Source organism: Dermochelys coriacea, chromosome 2, assembly GCF_009764565.3.
Source record: "Dermochelys coriacea isolate rDerCor1 chromosome 2, rDerCor1.pri.v4, whole genome shotgun sequence".
NCBI lineage: Eukaryota > Metazoa > Chordata > Testudines > Dermochelyidae > Dermochelys > Dermochelys coriacea.
The window spans coordinates 131,469,309-131,490,178 of NC_050069.1; the positions used below are offsets into that span (position 1 = coordinate 131,469,309).

General features: G+C 41.5%; 1 long non-coding RNA gene across 2 annotated transcripts in view; it reads left to right on the top strand.

Moving 5' to 3' along the window:
• The window catches only part of LOC119852118, a 50,866-nt gene extending 40,516 nt beyond the window's left edge, over positions 1–10,350 (top strand). For both annotated transcript variants that reach the window (XR_005291527.2, XR_006279078.1), the window contains exon 4: positions 9,641–10,350. This is a non-coding gene — a long non-coding RNA (uncharacterized LOC119852118). The remainder of the gene's footprint in view (positions 1–9,640) is intronic.
• Positions 10,351–20,870: the final 10,520 nt, after the last annotated feature.

Sequence of the window (20,870 nt, forward strand, 5' to 3'; positions counted from 1 at the left end):
TCTTGTAGGTTGCAGTGGCGTTCCCGAGGAAAACTTTTACCCAGATTAATAGACTTTAATCTTTAAAAAAAATGTGATGATACAGTTTGCATTTTTCTTTGCTCAATTTCTTTCTATTATACACAGACTAGCTAAAGCAATGGCCAAATTTCCTTATTAGGATATTTTTAGACTAGAGCTGGAGGTGTAATTTCCAGTTTGAGTTAACGTAACCATTCTCAATCTCATTGAGCTAACCTGACACATATGGAAATGTTGCTCTGATGGTGTGAGCCTGCCCAGGATTGTAGGCATATACTTGGGGCACTCGCTCTGCCTTGGCTACACTTTGATTTTTAGCCTGCCAGTTCGATCCGAGCTAGGCCTGGTCTACACTAGAAAATTAGGTCAGTGTAACTATGTTGCTCAGGGGTGTGAAAAATCCACACCTTTGAGGAACAAGTTAAGCCAACCTAAATGCCTTTGTAGACAGCACTGGGTTGATAGAAGAAGAGGGGGACTACCTTTGCCAATGGAAGAACTCCTCCCATTGGAGTAGGTAGTGTCTACACCAAAGTGCTGGGTGACCTATAGAAAACACCTGAAAAATCTGGAATGCTAGCAATAGCACTTTCTTTGGAAGATCCTCAGCATAAAGTGGGAAGATTGTTGCACTAATGTCAGTGTTGAGGCCTGATTATCCAGCACCAGCTGAGGTGGAGCAAGAACTGTGTGTGCATGCCTGATCTACGCTTACCAAAAAAACTGCTGTACACCCAACTCACCAAAGGAGAAAGGAAATGGGGAGGCCAAAAGAGATGTTTTAAAGACACCCTCAAGATAAACATCAAAAGATGTGGCATTGACACCTCACACTCAGAGACAGCAGCCCAGAATAGGGAAAACTGGTGAAGACTTGTCTGAGAGGAAACATCCAATTTTGAGGAAAATCTCCTTGCCCTGTTTGCAGCAATGCCAGGAAAAAAAAGGAAAGACAAGTGTCACGCAGTAATCAAGGCCCAATATAATGTCCCAAAGATATTGCAGGAAGTTGCTCTGTCTGCCATAGTAGCATCATTACTGATCATATTTTATGTAATCAATTACAGGAGCTATGTAAATGAAGTCTTGATTGAGCATCTGAAAGGATCAAAATATTGGCAGAGTAAATATATCTATTCGGAGAAACTTTTCATTTTACATTTTATCAGTTCAACAGATCTTTAATGGAGCTGACTTTTCTGATCTGTATATTTATCAGTATCGTGTACTGAATATATATAATACCATTGAGTGCATAAATATGAATGTGAAGATAAAAGAGAGAAGCTGAACATTGATCTTAAAGAGGGAAAACAAACAAAAAACAAAAACAAACCTTTGTTTTATTTTACCTGCATTTTGATGAATTGAGGGAGGCCAAGTCGATGTAACCCTGACAGTTGCCTGGTCATGACTTTTTTTCCCCTTCATTGTGTACAGAATTGCAAATCATGGTGTTCAGGTTATGTAGAAGGCCAAAGTAGATTATCATAATGACCTCTTTGAGCCTTAAAATCTTGAGTCCTCTACTGTGAAATGTATAGATGGACCCTTAACTATTGGGAATCCACAGGAATCTGCCCAGCTGTTTCCCAGTGCAGGATCAGAGTCTAACAAAGGCATATCCCTTTTCAGTTAAAGAGAACTACAAAGTCCATGGTGTGTCTCTTTTATCTCACCTCTTTCAATAAAAAATATCTTGAAGCTTGTCATTTTTAGCACAAGCAATTGTTCTGTAATGAGTTTTATTATATAAAGAAACAATGCAAATATTTGTCCACAGCAATATATAATTCATACATATTTTGAATAATGTGACTAGTGACGGGATGAAGGTTTTTGTTTGTTTGTTTTTAAATGTAATGAACCAGAAGTATACATAACTGTTATGAATGAAAACTGGTCACTCTGCATACACCCACATCTTAAAGGTGGGAAGGTTAATATTTCACTTAGTATAGAAATGTAGAAAAATGTTTCTTTTCTTGAGGATATATTTCTTTTTTTTAAAAAAAAAGATGTTTGCATGAAAAACAGGATCTCAGGCATCTTTGTTGATGGTTCATCTGCTCCAGTTGGTTATTCTTAATCATGAACTTCTATTAGTTCCTCTTGTTTTTTGTATGGCCACACACTTGCAGGTTAATTTTAATGTAGGGGGTTGTTTCATTGTACATTACAATTTTGTACAACTTATGATTAGTTCCATATCTTGGAATTTAATTTAGTGAAATATTTAAGCAGATGCTTAAAGTTAAGCTTGTGGATAAGTGTTTTGCTGAACTCCAGTGCTAGAAAAGATAGACAGGAATTTGGAAACAAGCTGTATGCAATGACAGATCAGGAAAAGGTTGGGTTTTTTATTTGTTTGTTTGTTTTAAGATAGTCCTCATGCTCTCTCCAAAGTGGGGCTTTGTTAGTACCTTTCAACATGTGTGGATTAACAATCTGGGTGTTTCATGCTGTCCCGATAGAAGTCAACAACAAAACTCCCATTGATTTTAATTGTTCATGACAGGATCCTTCCTTGTTGTGTGGGGATTCTGAACTGGTTAAGACTGATACCCTTCACATGCTTCTTGATATATTTGATTTGGGAATTAACACATTCCAAAGCATCCATACTCTGTGCACTCAAGACTGCCTACTTGTGTGTCAGATTGGTTTCCTTGTATCCTGATATACTGGTTCCACTCCATGCTGTTTGCTTGTATGTAGCCTAATCAAATAGAGGCACATATATCAATGTTGAACTCTAAAGAATGATAGATCACAGCAATGCCCCAGCTGAGAAATTAGCACAAAGTGACAGCAGACAGAATCAACAAGCAATATCATGGTTTGTATTGTACAGTCCTTATTCAGGTTGATGGACATTTACACAAGTAGTCATGAGAGCCAGTGAGCAATATAAATAAAGGTTGCACAGGCTAGCACTAATAGGAGGAAACTAGAATTAAATCATTCTCAAAAGTCAAGGACTTTCATTTGAGGAAAGATGAGCTTTAAAGATACTCTCCCAAAAATACAATAATAGTTGTAAAAAGAAAAGGAGTACTTGTGGCACCTTAGAGACTAACAAATTTATTAGAGCATAAGCTTTCATGAGCTACAGCTCACTTCATCGGATGCATTTGGTGGAAAAAACAGAGGAGAGATTTATATATACACACACACAGAGAACATGAAACAATGGGTTTATCATACACACTGTAAGGAGAGTGATCACTTAAGATAAGCCATCACCAGCAGCGGGGGGGGGGGGGGGGGGAAAGGAGGAAAAATTTCATGGTGACAAGCAAGGTAGGCTAATTCCAGCAGTTAACAAGAATATCAGAGGAACAGTGGGGGGTGGGGTGGGAGGGAGAAATACCATGGGGAAATAGTTTTACTTTGTGTAATGACTCATCCATTCCCAGTCTCTATTCAAGCCTAAGTTAATTGTATCCAGTTTGCAAATTAATTCCAATTCAGCAGTCTCTCGTTGGAGTCTGTTTTTGAAGCTTTTTTGTTGAAGTATAGCCACTCTTAGGTCTGTAATCGAGTGACCGGAGAGATTGAAGTGTTCTCCAACTGGTTTTGGAATGTTATAATTCTTGACGTCTGATTTGTGTCCATTCATTCTTTTACGTAGAGACTGTCAAGTTTGGCCAATGTACATGGCAAAGGGGCATTGCTGGCACATGATGGCATATATCACATTGGTAGATGCACAGGTGAACGAGCCTCTGATAGTGTGGCTGATGTGATTAGGCCCTATGATGGTATCCCCTGAATAGATATGTGGACAGAGTTGGCAACAGGCTTTGTTGCAAGGATAGGTTCCTGGGTTAGTGGTTCTGTTGTGTGGTGTGTGGTTGCTGGTGAGTATTTGCTTCAGATTGGGGGGCTGTCTGTAAGCAAGGACTGGTCTGTCTCCCAAGATCTGTGAGAGTGATGGGTCGTCCTTCAGGATAGGTTGTAGATCCTTGATGATGCGTTGGAGAGGTTTTAGTTGGGGGCTGAAGGTGATGGCTAGTGGCGTTCTGTTGTTTTCTTTGTTGGGCCTGTCCTGTAGTAGGTGACTTCTGGGTACTCTTCTGTCTCTGTCAATCTGTTTCTTCACTTCAGCAGGTGGGTATTGTAGTTGTAGGAATGCATGATAGAGATCTTGTAGGTGTTTGTCTCTGTCTGAGGGGTTGGAGCAAATGTGGTTATATCGTAGCACTTGGCTGTAGACAATGGATCGAGTGGTATGATCTGGATGAAAGCTAGAGGCATGTAGGTAGGAATAGCGGTCAGTAGGTTTCCGATATAGGGTGGTGTTTATGTGATCATCGCTTATGAGCACCGTAGTGTCCAGGAAGTGAATCTCTTGTGTGGACTCGTCCAGGCTGAGGTTGATGGTGGGATGGAAATTGTTGAAATCATGGTGGAATTCCTCAAGAGCTTCTTTTCCATGGGTCCAGATGATGAAGATGTCATCAATGTAGCGCAAGTAGCGTAGGGGCATTAGGGGACGAGAGCTGAGGAAGCGTTGTTCTAAGTCAGCCATAAAAATGTTGGCATACTGTGGGGCCATGCGGGTACCCATCGCAGTGCCGCTGATTTGAAGGTATACATTGTCACCAAATGTGAAATAGTTATGGGTCAGGACAAAGTCACAAAGTTCAGCCACCAGGTTAGCCGTGACAGTATCGGGGATACTGTTCCTGACGGCTTGTAGTCCATCTTTGTGTGGAATGTTGGTGTAGAGGGCTTCTACATCCATAGTGGCTAGGATGGTGTTTTTAGGAAGATCACCAATGGATTGTAGTTTCCTCAGGAAGTCAGTGTTGTCTCGAAGATAGCTGGGAGTGCTGGTAACGAAGGGCCTGAGGAGGGATTCTACATAGCCAGACAATCCTGCTGTCAGGGTGCCAATGCCTGAGATGATGGGGCGTCCAGGATTTCCAGGTTTATGGATCTTGGGTAGCAGATAGAATACCCCAGGTCGGGGTTCTTGGGGTGTGTCTGTGCGGATTTGTTCTTGTGCTTTTTCAGGGAGTTTCTTGAGCAAATGCTGTAGTTTCTTTTGGTAACTCTCAGTGGGATCAGAGGGTAATGGCTTGTAGAAAGTGGTGTTGGAGAGCTGCCTAGTAGCCTCTTGTTCATACTCCGACCTATTCATGATGACGACAGCACCTCCTTTGTCACCTTTTTTGATTATGATGTCAGAGTTGTTTCTGAGGCTGTGGATGGCACTGTGTTCTGCATGGCTGAGGTTATGGGGTAAGCGATGCTGCTTTCCCACAATTTCAGCTCGTGCACGTCGGCGGAAGCACTCTATGTAATCCAGGCTGCTGTTTCGACCTTCACGAGGAGTCCACCCAGAATCCTTCTTTTTGTAGTGTTGGCAGGAAGGTCTCTGTGGGTTAATATGTTGGTCAGAGGTGTGTTGGAAATATTCCTTGAGTCTGAGACATCGAAAATAGGATTCTAGGTCACCACAGAACTGTATCATGTTCGTGGGGGTGGAGGGGCAAAAGGAGAGGCCCCGAGATAGGACAGATTCTTCTGCTGGGCTAAGAGTATAGTTGGATAGATTAACAATATTGCTGGGTGGGTTACGGGAACCATTGTTGTGGCCCCTTGTGGCATATAGTAGTTTAGATAGCTTAGTGTCCTTTTTCTTTTGTAGAGAAGCAAAATGTGTTTTGTAAATGGTTTGTCTAGTTTTTGTAAAGTCCAGCCACGAGGAAGTTTGTGTGGAAGGTTGGTTCTTTATGAGAGTATCCAGTTTTGAGAGCTCATTCTTAATCTTTCCCTGTTTGAATAGAGACTGGGAATGGATGAGTCATTACACAAAGTAAAACTATTTCCCCATGGTATTTCTCCCTCCCACCCCACCCCCCACTGTTCCTCTGATATTCTTGTTAACTGCTGGAATTAGCCTACCTTGCTTGTCACCATGAAAGGTTTTCCTCCTTCCCCCCCCTGCTGCTGGTGATGGCTTATCTTAAGTGATCACTCTCCTTAAAGTGTGTATGATAAACCCATTGTTTCATTTTCTCTGTGTGTGTGTGTATATAAATCTCTCCTCTGTTTTTTCCACCAAATGCATCCGATGAAGTGAGCTGTAGCTCACGAAAGCTTATGCTCTAATAAATTTGTTAGTCTCTAAGGTGCCACAAGTACTCCTTTTCTTTTTGCGAATACAGACTAACACGGCTGCTACTCTGAAACCTGTAATAATAGTTGTAAATACAATAAATGCAATGGAATGCATTACCAAGAGAAAAACACAGTTCCTATAACAGAGAAGGAAAAGAGAAATTGTATGTAATTGTAAATAAGAGTCAGACAACAAGAAAAAGAAAACTCAGTGATATTTTTCCCTAAAAGATAAGGGAAATTAACTAGCAATACATCCCTATAGACTGACAGAGCTGTGTAAAGCTTTCAAATTAAAAAAAAATGTCCTTTTAAAGGAATTGTAACTTCAAGAAAATAAAAGTGAAAGCAAATGAATAAGATATCTAGTCAGCATGAAAGGAAATAGAAAGACAACCAGTTCATCCAAATCTTGGCTAATATGAGAAAATGTTTTGTGAGAATGAGGTATCTGATGATTAAATAGGGCAGGAAGAATACTGAAAATAAGGATTCCAACTAATTGGAGAGGGAGTGCATTAGCTTCAGTTTCCAAAGGGAAAAAAGTGAGTCTCATGCTGTTGGGCATTTCATTATCTGAACAGTGTATGACAATGTTGAAAATACTGTAAACCAACGATGTAGATTAGAGAAAAAATGAATACACCGCTGCGCTATAAAAAGTTCCTTTTTTATTTTTTCAGTCGTGAGAGTTCCCAGACCTCATCTGCATAGTCTGACAGCTAACTGAAGGGAGAGATATGAGATGAATACAAATAATATCTCCTTCCCTAACATAGCACAGATATCAAAAATACTTTTGGTCCAAAGTGAAGAAAAGGTTGAATGCTTTAAGGCTGGTACTTTGGAGGGTATCAGCACTTTACCTGCTGTCAGTTTTTATTGTAGTAATTCAGAAATTAGGATATGTGCTGCAAAGAGATGATATAAAGAAAAATACTGCATGTGAAAGATGATCTCGTTGCATAGAATCAAATGTGCATTTGGTGTAATACTCCTTTTTCCCAGAGTGCATGTCTCTTAGGGGATTATCAGACTTTGGGGCAGAAAATTAACTATGAAAGACCATTCATTAGAATGCCTAGTTTTTGAGGTACCACATCAAAAAAAGCAGTCATTTTCTGCAAACTAAAAATTCCCTTAAAGAAAAATGAATGGCATCATTTACCAGTAGATAAACTGCTATAGTTAACACATCTTGTCCCATGGTGATATCAGTGGAGATTAGTATTGTGACCATTTGCTAGACTTGCAAGAACATCTGATTAGTTAGTGTTCAATATGTGTCACCATTAAAACAGATTTGTTTTGGTTTCTAATGACCAGCAGCCAATATATTGTTGTCCCTGAAGCATAATAGAGATGGGTCTGAACCACACTACTGCATTCTGTTGAACTCTGGATCCAATCCAAATTCTGGTTCAGGCCAATCTATAAGATTCATCCAAACTGTAACAACAGATCAAACCATCTCAGAGTTGGGGACATTCACGTACAAGCTCTAAAGCAGGATTCTCATCTCAGTTACATCAATTTTATGTCAGTGTAACTCTGCTTATTGCAGTGGAGCTGCTCCTAATTTATGTCTGTGTATGTGGGAGGGAAGTGAATGGCTTGCTGATTTTTATGTACTCCATTTGTCCTTTGCAGCTGCATACTTTCCCTTGATCCTAAATATTTTTTTATTTCTTTATTGAAAGCATTTAGTAAGATACAAGTGGCAACTTTTGCTGAAACCTCTCTGTGCATTGGCTTGCCCATCTGCATAAGGGAGATAATGATATTCATCTGTTTCATTGGGGTGTTATGATGTCTAACTGATTTTGTAAAGTAATATATAAGTGGAAAGTATTATTAAGTCCAGGCAGTTGCAGGATCACAATCCTCAAAATGATCAGCAAGCATTATTGATCATCCATTGCTTCGGAAACACTCACAGCTTTAAATCTACCAATAATCTCATATCAATTTCTTTAGTACCTGTGGTGATGTTAATTCATACTAACAGATATTCTGGAGTTAAACTTCAGCTTTGGCAGGCCCACCAACAACAATTCCGGGTCCCAGGACAGAGCAGTCAATGGACCCCAAGGCCGCATGGACACAGTCCGCCTGACATTTGGGTGGTGCTGCACCTGTGCTGGCTGGTGCCCAGTGAGCTGATGCCATGTGTGCTGCTGGTGCCCAGCAAGCTGCCAGCTGCACTGCTGGGTGCACTTTTCCGGCATGGCCAGGGTTTCCACATGCCCTCCTGGCTGCCTTTGCCACTGCCAGTACCATCCTGTGCACACCTAGGAGCCCTGCCCTGTGGTCCGCCTGTCCGATTTAAAAGGGCCTGGGGCACCCAGCTGCTGCCTCTACTACAACGGCAGCGGCCGAGGCCCCTGGGCCCTTTTAAATCACCGGGGCCCTGGGCAATTGCCCCCTTTGCCCCTCTCCCCATCGCTGGGCCTGAGCTTTGGGAGCAAAGTAAAACTACCCTTTTTCACGTTCTGACCAACACATATTCCAAACAAAGGTAAAGGCTTCCCATTTCTCCTTTGAAAGCACAGTGAAATCACTGTGCTTGCATACCCTTAGTCTTATGGAGCCACCAGGTCATCCCACAGCAACACATGGACCTAGCAATGAACCAGTGTTTGAATTGTTGGTAGGGTGCTAGAGTAAACATCAGTATAATGGCCCCTAATTTGCCCTATCATTTTCACGCATTGATTTTGTTCCTTGAAGAGCTGTAACTAGGGTTGCCAACTTTCAAATTTCTCAAAGCTGGATACTACAGCTATGATCAAAATGTTCTGCACCAAATACTTACCTGCATATACACTATCAAACAGCCAGAACAGGCTTGCTAGCAGCAACGGAGATACTAACGAATGGGATGAATGTGGAGCCTGGGGGAGAAGGGAAGCTGGCTTTGACTTGCCATTGTTAGCAAACACTTCAGAGCAAACAAATTCACAGGTACTAAAGAAATTGATATGAGATTATTGGTAGATTTAAAGCTGTGAGTTTTCCGAAGCAATGGATGCTCAATAATGCTTGCTGATCATTTGAGGATTGTGATCCTGCAACTGCCTGGACTTAATAATACTTTCCACTTATATATTACTTTACAAAATCAGTTAGACATCATAACACCCCAATAAAAGAGATGAATATCATTGTATCCCTTATGCAGACGGGCAAGCCAATGCACAGAGAAGATTCAGCAATTTTTACTGAGGTCAGAAAGAATGTCAGTAAAGAGGATGAGAAGCTGGAACTCCTTGGTTCTATTCTCAGCACTGGCAAAGACATAATCACTAAGTTTTATACCCATGTAATTCAACTGTTACTGTGATTTTTCTCAGGCATAGAGGGGAAGAGGGTCTAACCTTCTTCCTCATTCAAACAAAGTTCTCTTTCAAATGTCTACATTTCCTCACAATGAATTTAAAACCAGACAATAAAATGTGTTAGCTAATTCTTTTATTTTTTTTTTCAGAGCACCTGATCATCCTTGTGAAAGCATTAATTCCACTCTTACTTTTCTCTTTTCCTTGGAACAGTTCTTGGATGGACAGATGAAAAGATAGCGTATCTCTGCTGATGCTTACTTGGGTTGTTTTAATCTTTTTCATAATAAAGATGAGTTACAATGAGCAGTCTTCAGTATCTGCTGTTCCTGAAACTACTCCTGGAATAATTTGTCTTCTGAGGCTTGTGACTAACTGCTTCAACATGACAACAATCACAAGTGTGTATTTCCATTTTACAGTTTTATACGGGAACTAAATCTGTTCTGTGTAAACGAAGCAAAATAAAATCCATTTTTATGATCCTTGTAAAACTTTGAAGAGAAAAAAAATGAAAAAAACCAACAACAGTAAAGTTGGCTTACAGCCAGATTACTTTAGTATGGAAGCATGCATAATATCTTAAATGCAAAATCTGCCAATTAGAACAGCGCAGAAAGGTTCAAAAGTCAAAGGCTTGAGCTGCTTCTTAACATTGGTACATTCTCTCTAATTTTAAGTAATCCCATTATTGTAATACAGTGCCCCCCACCTCTCCTCCACACCACAAACACCTAGACCACCATCCTGAATCCAAGTTGATTCAAAATCCAGACGTCATTCTTTATGCTTGTTTTGTTTGTCTGAAAAAAACCCTTGTCTGATAATGTCAAAACTTGCATGGCAGCTTAGAATTTGAATGGAAAAAGGATTTTAAAGTAGCAGGTTTAAAACAAATAAAAGGAAATTCTTCTTCACTCAGCGCACAGTCAACCTGTGGAACTCCTTGCCTGAGGAGGTTGTGAAGGCTAGGACTATAACAGGGTTTAAAAGAGAACTGGATAAATTCATGGAGGTTAAGTCCATTAATGGCTGTTAGACAGGATGGGTAAGGAATGGTGTCCCTAGCTTCTGTTTGTTAGAGGGTGGAGATGGATGGCGGGAGAGAGATTACTTGATCATTACCTGTTAGGATCAATTCCTCTGGGGCACCTGGCATTGGCCACTGTCAGTAGACAGGGTACTGGGCTGGATGGACCTTTGGTCTGACCCAGTATGGCCATTCTTATGTTCTTATATTCTTAAGACTATTCTTCTTTTGCTGACATCAGGGAAATTTGAGTTAAGGAAAGACATTCCAAGTAGTAGCAATGACAGAGTGCCATTAGAATAAGATCTGAAGGGAGCTATTCACAGCTCATCACTGCTTCCGCTACCTTCTCCAAAATAATGAAATGAAAGAGAATAAACTGTTATGAGTAATACCTAGGGCATAGCTAATATTCCCAGATTATTTGTGAGTTGAGATAACTTTACTTACAGGAAAGAGTGAAGTAATGTGTAATTATATATTCTATCAATTGCCTTAACCAACCCCCTTCCCCCAAAATTTACAAGATGTTCACAGCCATAGCTGAACTTTGTGGCTTTGTTCTATCTGAAATAGATAAGGCAGACAGAAACATAAATGGGTTCCTTTATATTTATATTCTAAGTCTCTACCTTTCTGTTTTCAAACATTCAGAACTCTGTGAAACTTTCATCTTTGGAGCTGATATTTTTCTTGCTGGGATTGACCTAACTGGGATTTTTATTTATTTTATTTGTCAAAATGTCAGCAAATTCCTTCCAGCCATCTTTGAATTAGGGAAGAAGAGGGAAAAATGCATCTTTTTTCCTATGTAGGTATGTAAGTATGTATTCATTATTTGCATTACCAAAGCACCACTGAGCCCTATCACTGAAAAATATTCCAACCATCTTTCATCAACATCGCCAGCAAAGTGAGCTCTAAAAGTGAGACACCCCCCACCAAAATTGAGACTGGTTTAAATCGTGGGAGAAAGATTAACATAAGAGGTACATCCAAATTGAGGTATGTTTTTGGGGAGAGGGAGAATCCTTAACTCCATTCTGACTGATGGGAGGGATACTCTCCCTAAAACCTTGCCCTGCTCCCCCCAACCATTTTCCAGAGTTCCTTCACCTTGGACGTTGACCCTGACTGGAGCAGAGTGAAAAACTGGAACTTCTGACTTAGAGGAGATTATGATATGTCAGCATTTGTTTTTGTCCCAACTCAGGGCAAAATGTCAAAATATCATTTTTTTAATGGAAATTTCTGAAATGAGGTTTTTCAGAAATGTCAGAATGATCTTTTCTCCAGTCAGTTCAACTTTAAACTGCGTCTACGTAAGAGGCTGTGGTGCCTCAATGGAGTTTTAGTTTGGGTGTCTCATGCTTCCATTCTCCCCTACAGACTGGGCCCCGGTTGGCCTACTTATCCCACAATGCACTCATGTGGCTGCCATAATGCATCTCGTGGGTCTGGCTTCGTTCAGACTGTGAGCAAGTTTGTGGTAAAGTAGATTGAAGCAGGAGGGGTAGCTATTGCTACAGCAGTAGAGGAGAGGGTTTTGCAGGGGAGTACTGCTCCTCTAAGCCAGGAAGAGGAGGGGGAGATCTCCCCTGCTTTTGAATCTTGAAAACCTGGAGAGGTTTTTTTTTGGGGGGGGGTGTCAAGTGGGACAGCAATTAGATATGAAAACAACATGAAAGCATAATGGGGGGGGGGAATCATGGCAGCAGCACCTTAGCTCTGATGCTGCCTAAGTTAGCAGCAGCTAGCTCACTCCAGCCTCAGAGAAGGTTGTCCATTTGAACCGCAGAAACTGGTCTTAGCACTTTGGGTTAGACCTATGCAACAACAGGTTTCTGCCATCTTTAATGATTTCACTTCTCACTGATTCTCACAATTTCACTTTTTTCACTACCATGTCCAGGACATTCAAAACATTTTTGTTGATCTGATAGTTTTCTTAGGGCTTATTCCTGTCACTGTATATGGTTGTTATCAGTATAATGTTGGAAACGTAGATACAATTAGGAACTAAAAATACAAATATAGCACCTTTGGAGAATAACTGGACCTGAGAACAAAGCTGGTCACTGGACATACACAGAGTAACATACCCACAACTTCATCTAATCAAAACCCAGCTACTTTCCCAGAGTAGTAAACAATCTGACATTTCAAATGCATATTTACAGCTCCTTCAACCTGAGCAAACAGACTTGTTTTTCTGTTTAAAGTCTTCATGTAGCAACTACATTATTATCCCCAGTGTATATACTGCTGCATTATCAAAAAGGGCTTATTTAAGATTTAGCTTGATTTGACAGAAATTACCCTTTGTTCATTTTCTGTTTTTATGCAAAAAACACATGCAATGAGAGATGGAGGTCTGAATCTTAAAAATGGGGAAAAGATGTCAGCTTTAGTGGAGCTTAACAAGGAAGCTAGGAGTGAGATTGACATGGAGCCTGTTTCATTGGATTTCCTGAGTTCTATATGACTGTTTGATTTTGGATTTACTCACAAAAATGACATTACAAAAATTAAGATCACAAAGTCAAATATTCAAAGTTAGGATGCATTATGATATAATAGGACTGTTGATTAATTGCAGTTAACTCACACAATTAACTCAAAAAATAATCACAATTAAAAATATTAATTGCGATTAATCACAGTTTTAATCACACTGTTAAACAATAGAATGCAAATTGAAATGTATTAAATATTTTGGATGTTTTTCTACATTTTCATGTGTATTGATTTCAATTACAACACAAAATGCAAAGTGTATATAATTATTTTTATTACAAATATTTGCACTGTAAAAATTATAAACAAAATAAATAGTATTTTTAGTTCACCTCATACAAGTACCGCAGTGCAATCTCTTTGTCACAAAAGTGCAAATTACAAATGTAGATTTGTTTTTGTTACATAACTGTACTAAAAAATAAAACAATGTAAAATTTTATAGCCTACAAGTCCACTCAGTCCTACTTCTTTTTCAGCCAATCACTAAGACAAACAAGTTTGTTTACATTCACATGAGATAATGCTGCCCTCTTCTTTTTTACATCACCAGAAAGCAAGAACCAGCATTTGCATGGCACTTTTGGGGCCAACATTGCAAGGTATTTATGTGCCAGATTTACGTGCTAAACATTCTTATCCCCTTCCTGGTTCAGCCACCATTTCAGAGGACATGCTCCTATACTGCTGATGATTTCTGCTCGATTACAATCCAAAGGAGTGCAGTTCTGAATGTAACTTTTCAATAAATAATCACAATTGAAATAATATTTTAAATATATTTATAGACTCAGCTGGTCAGAATGATACGTGTTTTAATTGCATAGGAATAGAAGGCTGACTGTGCCATAATCAATGCAGGACAATACCATAACAAAACCCGTTAGAGGGTACAGTAAACACTTGTCTACATGGGGAAGGTAGTTCCTAGCAAGCTGGGGTGTGAATTTAACTGACACTTTCAAGTATATTAAGCTAAACCACCTGAGGCAACTTTTAGTGTGCAGATAGTGTTTCCACAGGAAGTTACAGGTTTCAGAGTAGTAGCCGTGTTAGTCTGTATTCGCAAAAAGAAAAGGAGTACTTGTGGCACCTTAGAGACTAACAAATTTATTAGAGCATAAGCTTTCGTGAGCTACAGCTCACTTCATCGGATGCATTTGGTGGAAAAAACAGAGGAGAGATTTATATACACACACACAGAGAACATGAAACAATGGGTTTATCATACACACTGTAAGGAGAGTGATCACTTAAGATAAGCCATCACCAACAGCAGGGGGGGGAAGGAGGAAAACCTTTCATGGTGACAAGCAGGTAGGCTAATTCCAGCAGTTAACAAGAATATCAGAGGAACAGTGGGGGGTGGGGTGGGAGGGAGAAATACCATGGGGAAATAGTTTTACTTTGTGTAATGACTCATCCATTCCCAGTCTCTATTCAAGCCTAAGTTAATTGTATCCAGTTTGCAAATTAATTCCAATTCAGCAGTCTCTCGTTGGAGTCTGTTTTGAAGCTTTTTTGTTGAAGTATAGCCACTCTTAGGTCTGTGATCGAGTGACCAGAGAGATTGAAGTGTTCTCCAACTGGTTTTTGAATGTTATAATTCTTGATGTCTGATTTGTGTCCATTCATTCTTTTACGTAGAGACTGTCCAGTTTGGCCAATGTACATGGCAGAGGGGCATTGCTGGCACATGATGGCATATATCACATTGGTAGATGCGCAGGTGAACGAGCCTCTGATAGTGTGGCTGATGTGATTAGGCCCTATGATGGTATCCCCTGAATAGATATGTGGACAGAGTTGGCAACGGGCTTTGTTGCAAGGATAGGTTCCTGGGTTAGTGGTTCTGTTGTGTGGTGTGTGGTTGCTGGTGAGTATTTGCTTCAGATTGGGAGGCTGTCTGTAAGCAAGGACTGGTCTGTCTCCCAAGATCTGAGAGAGCGATGGCTCGTCCTTCAGGATAGGTTGTAGATCCTTGATGATGCGTTGGAGGGGTTTTAGTTGGGGGCTGAAGGTGATGGCTAGTGGCGTTCTGTTGTTTTCTTTGTTGGGCCTGTCCTGTAGTAGGTGACTTCTGGGTACTCTTCTGGCTCTGTCAATCTGTTTCTTCACTTCAGCAGGTGGGTACTGTAGTTGTAGGAATGCATGATAGAGATCTTGTAGGTGTTTGTCTCTGTCTGAGGGGTTGGAGCAAATGCGGTTATATCGTAGCGCTTGGCTGTAGACAATGGATCGAGTGGTATGATCTGGATGAAAGCTAGAGGCATGTAGGTAGGAATAGCGGTCAGTAGGTTTCCGATATAGGGTGGTGTTTATGTGACCATCGCTTATTAGCACCGTAGTGTCCAGGAAGTGGATCTCTTGTGTGGACTGGTCCAGGCTGAGGTTGATGGTGGGATGGAAATTGTTGAAATCATGGTGGAATTCCTCAAGAGCTTCTTTTCCATGGGTCCAGATGATGAAGATGTCATCAATGTAGCGCAAGTAGAGTAGGGGCATTAGGGAACGAGAGCTGAGGAAGCGTTGTTCTAAGTCAGCCATAAAAATGTTGGCATACTGTGGGGCCATGCGGGTACCCATCGCAGTGCCGCTGATTTGAAGGTATACATTGTCACCAAATGTGAAATAGTTATGGGTCAGGACAAAGTCACAAAGTTCTGCCACCAGGTTTGCCGTGACAGTATCGGGGATACTGTTCCTCACGGCTTGTAGTCCATCTTTGTGTGGAATGTTGGTGTAGAGGGCTTCTACATCCATAGTGGCTAGGATGGTGTTTTTAGGAAGATCACCAATGGACTGTAGTTTCCTCAGGAAATCGGTGGTGTCTCGAAGATAGCTGGGAGTGCTGGTAACGAAGGGCCTGAGGAGGGAGTCTACATAGCCAGACAATCCTGCTGTCAGGGTGCCAATGCCTGAGATGATGGGGCGTCCAGGATTTCCAGGTTTATGGATCTTGGGTAGCAGATAGAATACCCCAGGTCCTGGCTCCAGGGGTGTGTCTGTGCGGATTTGTTCTTGTGCTTTTTCAGGGAGTTTCTTGAGCAAATGCTGTAGTTTCTTTTGGTAACTCTCAGTGGGATCAGAGGGTAATGGCTTGTAGAAAGTGGTGTTGGAGAGCTGCCTAGTAGCCTCTTGTTCATACTCCGACCTATTCATGATGACGACAGCACCTCCTTTGTCAGCCTTTTTGATTATGATGTCAGAGTTGTTTCTGAGGCTGTGGATGGCACTGTGTTCTGCATGGCTGAGGTTATGGGGTAAGCGATGCTGCTTTTCCACAATTTCAGCTCGTGCACGTCGGCGGAAGCAGTCTATGTAGAAATCCAGGCTGCTGTTTCGACCTTCAGGAGGAGTCCACCCAGAATCCTTCTTTTTGTAGTGTTGGCAGGAAGGTCTCTGTGGGTTAATATGTTGGTCAGAGGTGTGTTGGAAATATTCCTTGAGTCTGAGACGTCGAAAATAGGATTCTAGGTCACCACAGAACTGTATCATGTTCGTGGGGGTGGAGGGGCAAAAGGAGAGGCCCCGAGATAGGACAGATTCTTCCGCTGGGCTAAGAGTATAGTTGGATAGATTAACAATATTGCTGGGTGGGTTACGGGAACCATTGTTGTGGCCCCTTGTGGCATATAGTAGTTTAGATAGCTTAGTGTCCTTTTTCTTTTGTAGAGAATCAAAGTGTGTTTTGTAAATGGCTTGTCTAGTTTTTGTAAAGTCCAGCCACGAGGAAGTTTGTGTGGAAGGTTGGTTCTTTATGAGAGTATCCAGTTTTGAGAGCTCATTCTTAATCTTTCCCTGTTTGCTGTAGAGGATGTTGATCAGGTGGTTCCGCAGTTTCCTTGAGAGTGTGTGGCACAAGCTGTCAGCATAGTCTGTGTGGTATGTAGATTGTAATGGATTTTTTACCTTCAGTCCTTTCGGTATGATGTCCATCTGTTTGCATTTGGAGAGGAAGATGATGTCTGTCTGTATCTGTGCGAGTTTTTTCATGAAGTTGACAGATTTCCACTCTATACGGCTAAATTCAGTGCCTTGCATAATCACAGGTTTCAGAGTAGTAGCCGTGTTAGTCTGTATTCGCAAAAAGAAAAGGAGTTCTTGTGGCACCTTAGAGACTAACAAATTTATTAGAGCATAAGCTTTCGTGAGCTACAGCTCACTTCATCGGATGCATTTGGTGGAAAAAACAGAGGAGAGATTTATATACACACACACAGAGAACATGAAACAATGGGTTTATCATACACACTGTAAGGAGAGTGATCACTTAAGATAAGCCATCACCAACAGCAGGGGGGGGAAGGAGGAAAACCTTTCATGGTGACAAGCAGGTAGGCTAATTCCAGCAGTTAACAAGAATATCAGAGGAACAGTGGGGGGTGGGGTGGGAGGGAGAAATACCATGGGGAAATAGTTTACACAAAGTCATCTTTACAGACATCATCTTCCTCTCCAAATGCAAACAGATGGACATCATACCGAAAGGACTGAAGGTAAAAAATCCATTACAATCTACATACCACACAGACTATGCTGACAGCTTGTGCCACACACTCTCAAGGAAACTGCGGAACCACCTGATCAACATCCTCTACAGCAAACAGGGAAAGATTAAGAATGAGCTCTCAAAACTGGATACTCTCATAAAGAACCAACCTTCCACACAAACTTCCTCGTGGCTGGACTTTACAAAAACTAGACAAGCCATTTACAAAACACACTTTGATTCTCTACAAAAGAAAAAGGACACTAAGCTATCTAAACTACTATATGCCACAAGGGGCCACAACAATGGTTCCCGTAACCCACCCAGCAATATTGTTAATCTATCCAACTATACTCTTAGCCCAGCGGAAGAATCTGTCCTATCTCGGGGCCTCTCCTTTTGCCCCTCCACCCCCACGAACATGATACAGTTCTGTGGTGACCTAGAATCCTATTTTCGACGTCTCAGACTCAAGGAATATTTCCAACACACCTCTGACCAACATATTAACCCACAGAGACCTTCCTGCCAACACTACAAAAAGAAGGATTCTGGGTGGACTCCTCCTGAAGGTCGAAACAGCAGCCTGGATTTCTACATAGACTGCTTCCGCCGACGTGCACGAGCTGAAATTGTGGAAAAGCAGCATCGCTTACCCCATAACCTCAGCCATGCAGAACACAGTGCCATCCACAGCCTCAGAAACAACTCTGACATCATAATCAAAAAGGCTGACAAAGGAGGTGCTGTCGTCATCATGAATAGGTCGGAGTATGAACAAGAGGCTACTAGGCAGCTCTCCAACACCACTTTCTACAAGCCATTACCCTCTGATCCCACTGAGAGTTACCAAAAGAAACTACAGCATTTGCTCAAGAAACTCCCTGAAAAAGCACAAGAACAAATCCGCACAGACACACCCCTGGAGCCAGGACCTGGGGTATTCTATCTGCTACCCAAGATCCATAAACCTGGAAATCCTGGACGCCCCATCATCTCAGGCATTGGCACCCTGACAGCAGGATTGTCTGGCTATGTAGACTCCCTCCTCAGGCCCTTCGTTACCAGCACTCCCAGCTATCTTCGAGACACCACCGATTTCCTGAGGAAACTACAGTCCATTGGTGATCTTCCTAAAAACACCATCCTAGCCACTATGGATGTAGAAGCCCTCTACACCAACATTCCACACAAAGATGGACTACAAGCCGTGAGGAACAGTATCCCCGATACTGTCACGGCAAACCTGGTGGCAGAACTTTGTGACTTTGTCCTGACCCATAACTATTTCACATTTGGTGACAATGTATACCTTCAAATCAGCGGCACTGCGATGGGTACCCGCATGGCCCCACAGTATGCCAACATTTTTATGGCTGACTTAGAACAACGCTTCCTCAGCTCTCGTTCCCTAATGCCCCTACTCTACTTGCGCTACATTGATGACATCTTCATCATCTGGACCCATGGAAAAGAAGCTCTTGAGGAATTCCACCATGATTTCAACAATTTCCATCCCACCATCAACCTCAGCCTGGACCAGTCCACACAAGAGATCCACTTCCTGGACACTACGGTGCTAATAAGCGATGGTCACATAAACACCACCCTATATCGGAAACCTACTGACCGCTATTCCTACCTACATGCCTCTAGCTTTCATCCAGATCATACCACTCGATCCATTGTCTACAGCCAAGCGCTACGATATAACCGCATTTGCTCCAACCCCTCAGACAGAGACAAACACCTACAAGATCTCTATCATGCATTCCTACAACTACAGTACCCACCTGCTGAAGTGAAGAAACAGATTGACAGAGCCAGAAGAGTACCCAGAAGTCACCTACTACAGGACAGGCCCAACAAAGAAAACAACAGAACGCCACTAGCCATCACCTTCAGCCCCCAACTAAAACCCCTCCAACGCATCATCAAGGATCTACAACCTATCCTGAAGGACGAGCCATCGCTCTCTCAGATCTTGGGAGACAGACCAGTCCTTGCTTACAGACAGCCTCCCAATCTGAAGCAAATACTCACCAGCAACCACACACCACACAACAGAACCACTAACCCAGGAACCTATCCTTGCAACAAAGCCCGTTGCCAACTCTGTCCACATATCTATTCAGGGGATACCATCATAGGGCCTAATCACATCAGCCACACTATCAGAGGCTCGTTCACCTGCGCATCTACCAATGTGATATATGCCATCATGTGCCAGCAATGCCCCTCTGCCATGTACATTGGCCAAACTGGACAGTCTCTACGTAAAAGAATGAATGGACACAAATCAGACATCAAGAATTATAACATTCAAAAACCAGTTGGAGAACACTTCAATCTCTCTGGTCACTCGATCACAGACCTAAGAGTGGCTATACTTCAACAAAAAAGCTTCAAAAACAGACTCCAACGAGAGACTGCTGAATTGGAATTAATTTGCAAACTGGATACAATTAACTTAGGCTTGAATAGAGACTGGGAATGGATGAGTCATTACACAAAGTAAAACTATTTCCCCATGGTATTTCTCCCTCCCACCCCACCCCCCACTGTTCCTCTGATATTCTTGTTAACTGCTGGAATTAGCCTACCTGCTTGTCACCATGAAAGGTTTTCCTCCTTCCCCCCCCTGCTGTTGGTGATGGCTTATCTTAAGTGATCACTCTCCTTACAGTGTGTATGATAAACCCATTGTTTCATGTTCTCTGTGTGTGTGTATATAAATCTCTCCTCTGTTTTTTCCACCAAATGCATCCGATGAAGTGAGCTGTAGCTCACGAAAGCTTATGCTCTAATAAATTTGTTAGTCTCTAAGGTGCCACAAGTACTCCTTTTCTTTTCACAGGAAGTTAGTGTGGCATAGTGAATGTGCTTTAAATTCATGCTCTATCTTACTGTGTGACACTTTCTTATGGAAATGTCTGGCTGCTAGGATGAAGAGTGACTAATTCCAGTTTTGAACTTAGGTACATTGTTTATGATTTTTTTTTATTTATTAGCCTGTGGAAAAGTCCTATAGAACTTAGGAGAGGTTATTCCAGTATCATTCTGTAGAACTTGAATGGGGGGTTATAGAAACTGCACTAAAACCTATATAATTTTACAGAGAATGTATCCCTTTTCTGTTTTTGAACCATCATAGAATTCTATACTGGGTTTTAATTTTGATTACAGTCTCTAAGAGGGGTTAAAAATAGAATGGTTATAATTTTCTATTACATACTGTAGGACATTTCCATAGGTGTAATATGTTGCAGAACCTTGATCTCAGGTTTAAATACAAACCGTCTATATTTTTAAAACATTTCTGTTTCCTTCATTCTGGAGA